At 47.0% G+C, this 8,192-nt stretch overlaps 1 long non-coding RNA gene across 2 annotated transcripts; it reads left to right on the top strand.

The window, feature by feature from the left end:
- The first annotated feature begins 2,830 nt into the window (after nucleotides 1-2,830).
- LOC140905053 (uncharacterized) lies at nucleotides 2,831-7,795 on the top strand. Of its 2 annotated transcripts, none has more exons than XR_012156726.1 (3): nucleotides 2,831-2,992; nucleotides 5,071-5,123; nucleotides 6,479-7,795. It is a non-coding gene; the product is annotated as an uncharacterized lncRNA (long non-coding RNA). The 2 variants fall into 2 exon arrangements; XR_012156725.1 differs by lacking the exon at nucleotides 6,479-7,795 and adding an exon at nucleotides 5,590-5,650.
- Nucleotides 7,796-8,192: the final 397 nt, after the last annotated feature.

Consider the following 8,192-nt stretch of genomic DNA (forward strand, 5'->3'; position numbering starts at 1 on the left):
CTGCTTTCCAACTTGACTTTCAATAGACAATAGGGTTGAAGCATTCAATCTCCTGTGAAATTTGAGCCACAAATATGTCTTTATCGGCCTTAAGAGAGAGAACTTTCAGCTGAAGCCAGAGTAATAGGAATTGTAAAATACGTGCAATAAACTATGTAAGTATTTGGAAATATTAAGTGCAGTTTGTTCTTATGATAAAGTTCAAAATTTCATGCACAGTTTTTCTTAAGCTGTGTTTGAAATACATTTTAATATCACAAGTTCATCCAGTTGGTCTGCTAAGTCTGCTTCAGTTGCAGCCAATTCTTTAAATCCCTTTTCCAGATTCATTCTAGTTTGGGAAATGATATGTAAGAAGCCATACTGAACTACAAATTCCTTCAAATCTGCTGTAAATTTCTGTAATAACAATTTCCAGAAGTGAATTTTTAAAAAGTCGGTACTGAACTTGTCTTTTGTATCCATTTCACTGTCAGCAGCTCCATTAATAACTGGAAATATTCGTTCTCCATCCAACTCATGAGCCACTTTGGTTTTCTCAAGTGCAATGTCAAAACTTGTCTTATGATAATCCTGAAAGGTTGCTGCTGATGGTTTTTATTAATCTGCATGCCACACAAAGATCATTATCACTTCCCTTAAACTGCTTATTGATTGTGCTGATTTCTTTCAGCACTTTGTACCACACAGTGAAGGCTACCATGACAGGATAGGAAAACAGTTTTTCTTATTATTGTACCTGTGAACCAACCATACTGTTGGAGGTAGAGTTAATATAGCTCCTGGAGCATATCACAATGGGGAAATTGTTGCCAAATAACTTTTATAGCATCTACATTTGCTGTCTGTGTAGTTTCAGACCAGGATTTCAGGGAAATATCCACAGGCTTTTTTAAAAGGTGGGATATTTTTAGCAGATCCGCCAGACAACACATATAATATTTGCAGTACACGAAATATTTTTGGACTCAGTAGAGAAGCTGCAGCAGCAGTAAATGGCAACAAGTTCCAATTGTGACTATAACAAAGCACATGCATGGTATGGGAGTTAACTTTCCTAATTTGTACCTGCACCTCATGTTTGAACCATTATCAAAATAAGACTGCAGAACCCAATGTTATAAGTCCCATGTCTTCTAGCTGCTTCAAAACCAGTCTCAGCAAGTTCTGCTCTGCTAGTGACTTTGACATTCAGGAATGTAAGAAAAGACTCTTTAATAAATGCTTGTTCTTTATTGACTTCTACATACCAAAGAATTACAGCCATTTGTTCCATATGGAACAATCAGGTGTACAGTTGAGCATCAGTGCATAGTATTTTGCAGTTTTCACTTCCATCAGAATGTGTTTAATTTTTTGACCCATCAGTTGAATGAACACATTCTGGGTCTCTTTACTAAGATAATGCACATTTGCACCTACTTTTACTGTATCCAAATGACAAAACAGGATCATACTTAGACAGTAACTCAGTCAGTCCCAGGAAGTTTCCATTCTGTCTTTCTCCCAAGTGTTCAATCTCACCTTGAAATGGTAGATTTCTCTCACCAAGAAATAGTGTGACCCAGACATCGTTGAAGTATTAAATGCCAATGTTTCTGCTGCAGCTTTTCATCAAGTCACAGAATTCTTGAGACAGTTGTGCAGTTCTCTCCAGACTAAGCCACAGTTCATATGACCTTCTGATACCTCATGCTTTCTTAGTTTAGGTTTCAACTTCTTCCAGTAGGACACACTATTTATGAAATCTTCTGCATGATATTGAGATATCTTGGAAGCTGCTCAGGCAAATGTGGCATGGAAAACAGAATGCTTTGTTCCCTGCACAGGAATACAACATCCAGCATTGACTGATGACTTCTCCATTTGGTAGTAAATTCAATAAGATTGTATCAGAGAAACATCTGCCATTCCACTGTGGAAAATTAAAAGTTTCAAATGTCGCCTGAATAAGTCCTTTCTCAACAAGATAACAATGAATGGAGTCTGAATGTTCTTGGGAATGTGGCCACATTGCTGAATCTTGCCCCAGTCTCTTGTGATGAGCTTTTACTTGGGATTTCTTCCCGGACACTTGCTAAGGAAGCTGAGCTGACCGATTCTTCTTCTTCTTCTTCTTCTTCTTCTTCATCTTCATGGCAAATAACAACAGATGGCTCATTTAAATTGTCAGTGCTACCTCTCCCAGCTTTAGAAGTTGCAAACATGTTCATCTCATATTTCGCAAGGTTCTCTTCTGATTTTTTAGTGCAGACAGCCACTGTGGCTATTGATACACTATGTCCTAAATGATCTTTTTACTTCCTGTTCCCAGGACCAAAAACCACCCTGCTAGGCTGGCCTGCTAATGTTGTGTTTTTCAGCCCTGGTAACCTGGCATTTTTGCTTTTCAGCCCCTGATTGATATTTCTGGTTGTTGATGGTAGCATGGTTGAAGGTTCCCATATTAACAGTGAATGACCTCCCACCCTTTACCATGCCACTCTTTACCAACATGGTGTCCGCCTGCATTCTAGTATTGAAGGGTTAATGTCTAGCTATTCCACCTGGAAGCAGGCGGGGCACACCCTGACTGTTTCCTAGGAGCAATGCACACATTGCTCTATCCAAGGACAAGGGCTAGATATGAACCCTGAGAACTTGATTGTTTGGACAGCAACTGTGGGAGGTTTCTTTAGCCTGGGCTCAAGGCCTGAGAACCAGGATTGTAGTAGATAGAGGATGGTAACTAAGCATATGAATCAACGTCATACATTCCTTTGTGTAGCAGTGTGTAATGCTTAGGGGGAGAAATATAATAAAAGGAGAAGGTGGAAGGCGGGGGGGGGGGGCAGAACAGCCCATCTCCGCTGACCAGCCTGTTTGCTTGCATAAAGCTGTGTTCTGTCTCATCACTGAACCGCAACAACTGGCGCCCAAACGTGGGGCCCTCAGCACTCACCTCGCCCGGCAAGGGTTTCAGACGCGTCACTCATCCACTTCGTGGATCCCGGTGAGTATTTTTCATTGTGGTAAGTATGGGAAGCTCCCTCTCTGCTTTGCAAGTGCAACACCGCAATGAGCTGCAGTATTTGCTGCGTAAGGCTCAGCATGACTGCCCGGCTCGAGAACTCACTCTCCTGCTACAGGAGGTGCGTGCCAAGTGCCCGTGGTATCCTGAAGCTGGAAGCCTTAAGCTAGCGGACTGGGAGCGATTGGGCCAGACATTGCACAAAGAGCCTCGGGCACCCGTGCAGGCTTTACATGCCTGGCACCTCTGCCGCGACGTGGTACAGCGTGTCGCTTCGCACAGACCCTCCCTCGCGAGGCTGGTGCTCTCGCCGCCCCCGTCCGCCCCTGCAGCCATCCCCCCTCCTGGCGATGCGACACAGCGTGTCGCCTCGGAAAGGCCCTCTCCAGCCGCAACAGAGGAGCTGCCGATCCTGCCACCCCCGTCCGCTCCTGCAGCCATCCCTCCCCCTGCTTCGCCCCCAGTGCCTCTATTACCACCGCCTCCCTGGCCTTCCCCACCGGAGCCGGTGTGTGATCACCCTCCCCGCGTGGGGCCCCCCGGAGAGTCATCTGCATCTGCTCAGAAGCTTTCGCTGGTGCAACAAATGGTTCACGCAGCGAAAGCTCGATCAGATCTTACAGCAGAGGAACTGGCTGATCTGGTCTCCGTTTGCCCGGTGACCTGGCAGAATGATGACCAGGGCAACCCCGTGGGCACCTGGACCACTCTGCCATACTCGGTGGTTAGAGAGGTAAAGAAAGCAATTCGTGAATTTGGCCTGACTAGCACCTTTGTGCGTGGTCTCATTGAAGGGATGGGTGCTGGGTACTCCCTAATCCCTGAGGATTGGAAAACGCTGCTGCGCATGATGTTGTCACCCAGTCAGTATGTTATTTGGCTTAGTGAGTATCGGCAGATGGCAGAACGCCAAGCCCAGGTATATAGAGAGCAAGGTATCATTTATGAGCATTTGGCAGGGGAGGGCCAGTTTGCTACTATTGAGATGCAGTCTCAACTCCCTCAGGTCGTCTTCCCCATTATTTCCACCTGTGCCCAGCATGCTTTCAAGAAGGTCCCGGATTCAGGCAAGCCTACCAAAAGCTTTGTCAGTATCCGTCAGGGTGCCTTAGAGTCCTTTTTGGATTTTACCAACAGATTGCAGGAGGCTATCCTCCGACAGGTGGATAACACTGAGGCAGCTCACAAGCTCCTGTTAAAATTGGCAGTTGAAAATGCAAATGAGGATTGCCACCGTGCTCTCCAGGCAGCACAAGTCTCTGGTATTTTAGAGCTCTCAGACATGCTGCGGGTGTGCCAGAACATTGGCACACAAGCCCACAAGGCTGGAGTTCTGGCTGCCGCCCTCAGAAAGACTGGGAAGGAGGGGAAGCGCTGTTACCGCTGTGGAAAGGAGGGTCATTTTCAGCGGGAGTGCCGCTCATCTAAGGCACCAGCCCGACCCTCAAAGAAGTGCCCCAAGTGTGGGAAAGGTTATCACTGGGCTAATCAGTGTCGTAGCAGGTCGGGAAACCGCGCGACGGGCCCCCCCCGAACCCAGGGCCAAACGGGGGTGTTTCCTACTCAGGCAATCGCTCCTCTGCCTTGGAATCCGTAGACTCTGAGGGCAGCGACTGCTGGAAGTGCAGGGCTTGATTTGATCATGCAGGAGGACACTGACTTTCAGCTGCCAGGGGAGGTCTGTGCCATACTTACACAGGTGACGGGACCTCTCCCTGCTGGCTTTGTAGGTCTTGTTCTCCCTCGCTCACATGCTGGGAAACAGGGCCTTTTTGTCATTCCAGGGGTCATTGATGCTGATTACACTGGCATTATTAAGGTTCAGGTGTGGACTCATCTTCCACAGTCGCTCCCGCGTGGACGGTCAATTGCACAATTGATTTTAGTCCCCTATCAGGTGCCAGCTGCCGAGGATCGAACTCGGGGTAGAGGAGGCTTTGGATCTACGTTGTCTCACTTGCCGTCTCACAGCGCGTCTTCTCCACTTGTTGCTCTGACGATGTCAGTCCGCCCCTCGAAACCTCAGTTAACACTTCTTTTAAATGATGTTCCTTTTACAGGGCTGGTGGACACTGGAGCTGACGTTACAGTGATTCGTGATCTGGAGTGGCCGGTTAGTTGGCCTACGGTTCCTTCTAAAGAGTTGTGGGGGATTGGAGGTAGCAAACCTGGGCGCCAAAGTTTGTCTTGGGTCACGGTCTCTAAACCAGGAGGCCGTGCCCTTGCTACAATCCGCCCTTTTGTGCTCCCTGTCCACCTCAATATTTGGGGCCGTGATTTACTTACAAAGTTAGACACCACCCTCGATATTAACATCTGATGGCTCTCCCCACCGAGGTGTAGTCACTTATCAGTTGGGTGACCCCCCTCGTTGGCATTCTCATTTTACACTGCCTCAGCGTTCGGCACAGCGTTCAGAATTAGCTGCTGTTATTTTGGCCTTTCAATCTTTTGCTGATTGTCCCTTTGATTTAATTGTGGATACCCATTATGTTTATCAGGTAATTGATCATTTACCCCTTGCCCTCATTACCCCTCAGGTTGATGCAGACCTCCTTCACCTGTTTTTGTCTTTACAGCATCTTCTTGCCACTCGTCATTTCCCTTACTTTGTTGCTCATATTCGCAGTCATACCCCTCTGCCTGGGCCACACACTGAGAGCAATGCACGCGCCGATCGCGCGTTGCGTGGTCAGGTAAATTCCCTTTTTTCTGACCCCATTGAAAGCCATGCCTTTTTTCATCAGTCTGCCTCTGTTTTGGCCCGGCAGTTTCACATTCCTGCTGATCATGCACGTTCCATTGTTCGTTCCTGCCCCCACTGTGCTGCTGCTGCTCCTACTTTTTCTTATGCCGTTAACCCCCGAGGTACCGCAGCAAATCAGCTGTGGCAAATGGATGTTACTCATGTACCACAATTCCGCCCCTATTCATTTTTACATGTTTCCGTTGATACTTATTCAGGCTTCCTTTGGGCAACCCCACAACGTGGGGAAGCCACTAACAAAGTTATTCACCATTTGCTGGCCTGCTTTTCTGTTATGGGTCGCCCTTGCCAAATTAAAACAGATAATGCCCCAGCCTACTGCTCTGCAGCCCTCTCCACCTTTTGTGCCCGCTGGGACGTCCGTCTTAAACACGGAATCCCTTATAATTCCACGGGCCAAGCCATTGTTGAACGTGCCAATCGCACACTCAAAACCTTGCTAGATAAACAATTAAAACAAGGGGAGCTGCGTCTCCGAACCTTAGGAGACATTCAACAACAAATGTATATCCTCTTGTTTACTTTAAATAATTTAACACTGAATGCAGATCAGCAGACCCCTGCGGATCGGCATTTTCACAAATCTGAGGTACTGGAAAGACCGCGTGTCTTTTACCGTCAGCTGCCCGATCCACAGTGGCTGGGCCCAGCACCTCTAATCACTTGGGGTCGGGGATATGCTGCTGTGTCTCTCCCTGCAGGACCGTTGTGGGTTCCAGCCCGGTGCGTGCGACCAGCACTTAAACAACATGGCATGGCACCAGGGGCTGTCGAATCCCATACCAGAGTTTCAGCTGACCTTGGAGGAGACCGCGTTGCCCCCCGAGTCGACAACGGCGGGACGGAAACGGAAGAGGCGTAGCGTCCCAAGCCAGCCCGTGACATGGGGAGCAGTAAAAGCGTTGGTCGCCACGGCTCAACGAAAACTGGCAGCAGATCAGCAGCCAGAAACTTCTAAGACTTTGTTTGTGGCGATTCTCGCCCAAATCACTGCTAATTCTGTGATGATTGTGTGCCTTTTGTGCCTGCTATTTTCTGTAGGGGTTGGCTCGGAAGCGCCTCCCCCGTTACAAGTCCGAAGGAGAATAAGACACTGTTCTCTGCTTATGCTAATCTTTTCTCCCAGTACTCTAGCATGGCTAATTGGGGCCCGGCCAACTATATTCTGCCTCGCACGGCTATATCCCTTCACACACCGTACCCGGCCGGGGCTCACAATGTCAGCTGTGCGCGTGTAGTTAACTGCACTAGTACAAAGGTGCCATTGGGCTGTCAAAAAATTTCTCAATCCCTTTTAAATTGTTCCCATGCTGTTAATGTTTCATATAATTATGGCCATATCATCCTACCATCAGGATGGGTTTTTACTTGTGGTTCATGCACCTTTAATTATATTCCTGCAAATTTAAGTGATGGCACCCTTTGCTGTCTTAGTAGAATGATACTTATATTGCCTTTTGCTGGTTACAATTGTAGTAAAAGAAGTGTACCCCTTTTAGATGATTATATTGCAGATGTTAAGCTTTTGGTTATTTTGTGTTTGTAATCATTGGGCTTATTTTTTGTTGTTGCTGTGTACAATGTATTCCTTCCTTGTTAAGACTTTGTAAAATTTTGCCCTGGAAAGCTCCCCAGGTTATGTCCTTGTCTGTCTGGGAGTTAAATAGCATGACAAAACAAATTGGCGGCTACCATGAGATGGCCAACTTCAATAAACAAAAAAGGGGAGATGAAGGGTTAATGTCTAGCTATTCCACCTGGAAGCAGGCGGGGCACACCCTGACTGTTTCCTAGAAGCAATGCACACATTGCTCTATCCAAGGACAAGGGCTAGATATGAACCCTGAGAACTTGATTGTTTGGACAGCAACTGTGGGAGGTTTCTTTAGCCTGGGCTCAAGGCCTGAGAACCAGGATTGTAGTAGATAGAGGATGGTAACTAAGCATATGAATCAACGTCATACATTCCTTTGTGTAGCAGTGTGTAATGCTTAGGGGGAGAAATATAATAAAAGGAGAAGGCGGGGGGGGGGGCAGAACAGCCCATCTCCGCTGATCAGCCTGTTTGCTTGCATAAAGCTGTGTTCTGTCTCATCACTGAACCGCAACATAGTATCACCAAGATGGTGCCAGCAGGATATTACCCAATAATGCTGTGTGGGTTGGTCCACCTAAACTCAGTAGACGTCTGTCTCTTTTAATACGTTAAACAGTAATTATAAAATGGCTAAAGAAATTATGTGACTGGTGAAGAGATCACATGCCCATGCCTCAAATATATTCTCAAAGTGAGATGAATGAATTATGAATGCAGAACCAGCAGCAAGTAGCTGGTCCAGCAGGTCTTTCCCCGCTGACTCCTGTAGTTCAATGTGAGTAGTTTGCAGTGATACTTCATGCTGGGCCACGGCATGT

Source organism: Lepidochelys kempii, chromosome 1, assembly GCF_965140265.1.
Source record: "Lepidochelys kempii isolate rLepKem1 chromosome 1, rLepKem1.hap2, whole genome shotgun sequence".
NCBI classification, from domain to species: domain Eukaryota; kingdom Metazoa; phylum Chordata; order Testudines; family Cheloniidae; genus Lepidochelys; species Lepidochelys kempii.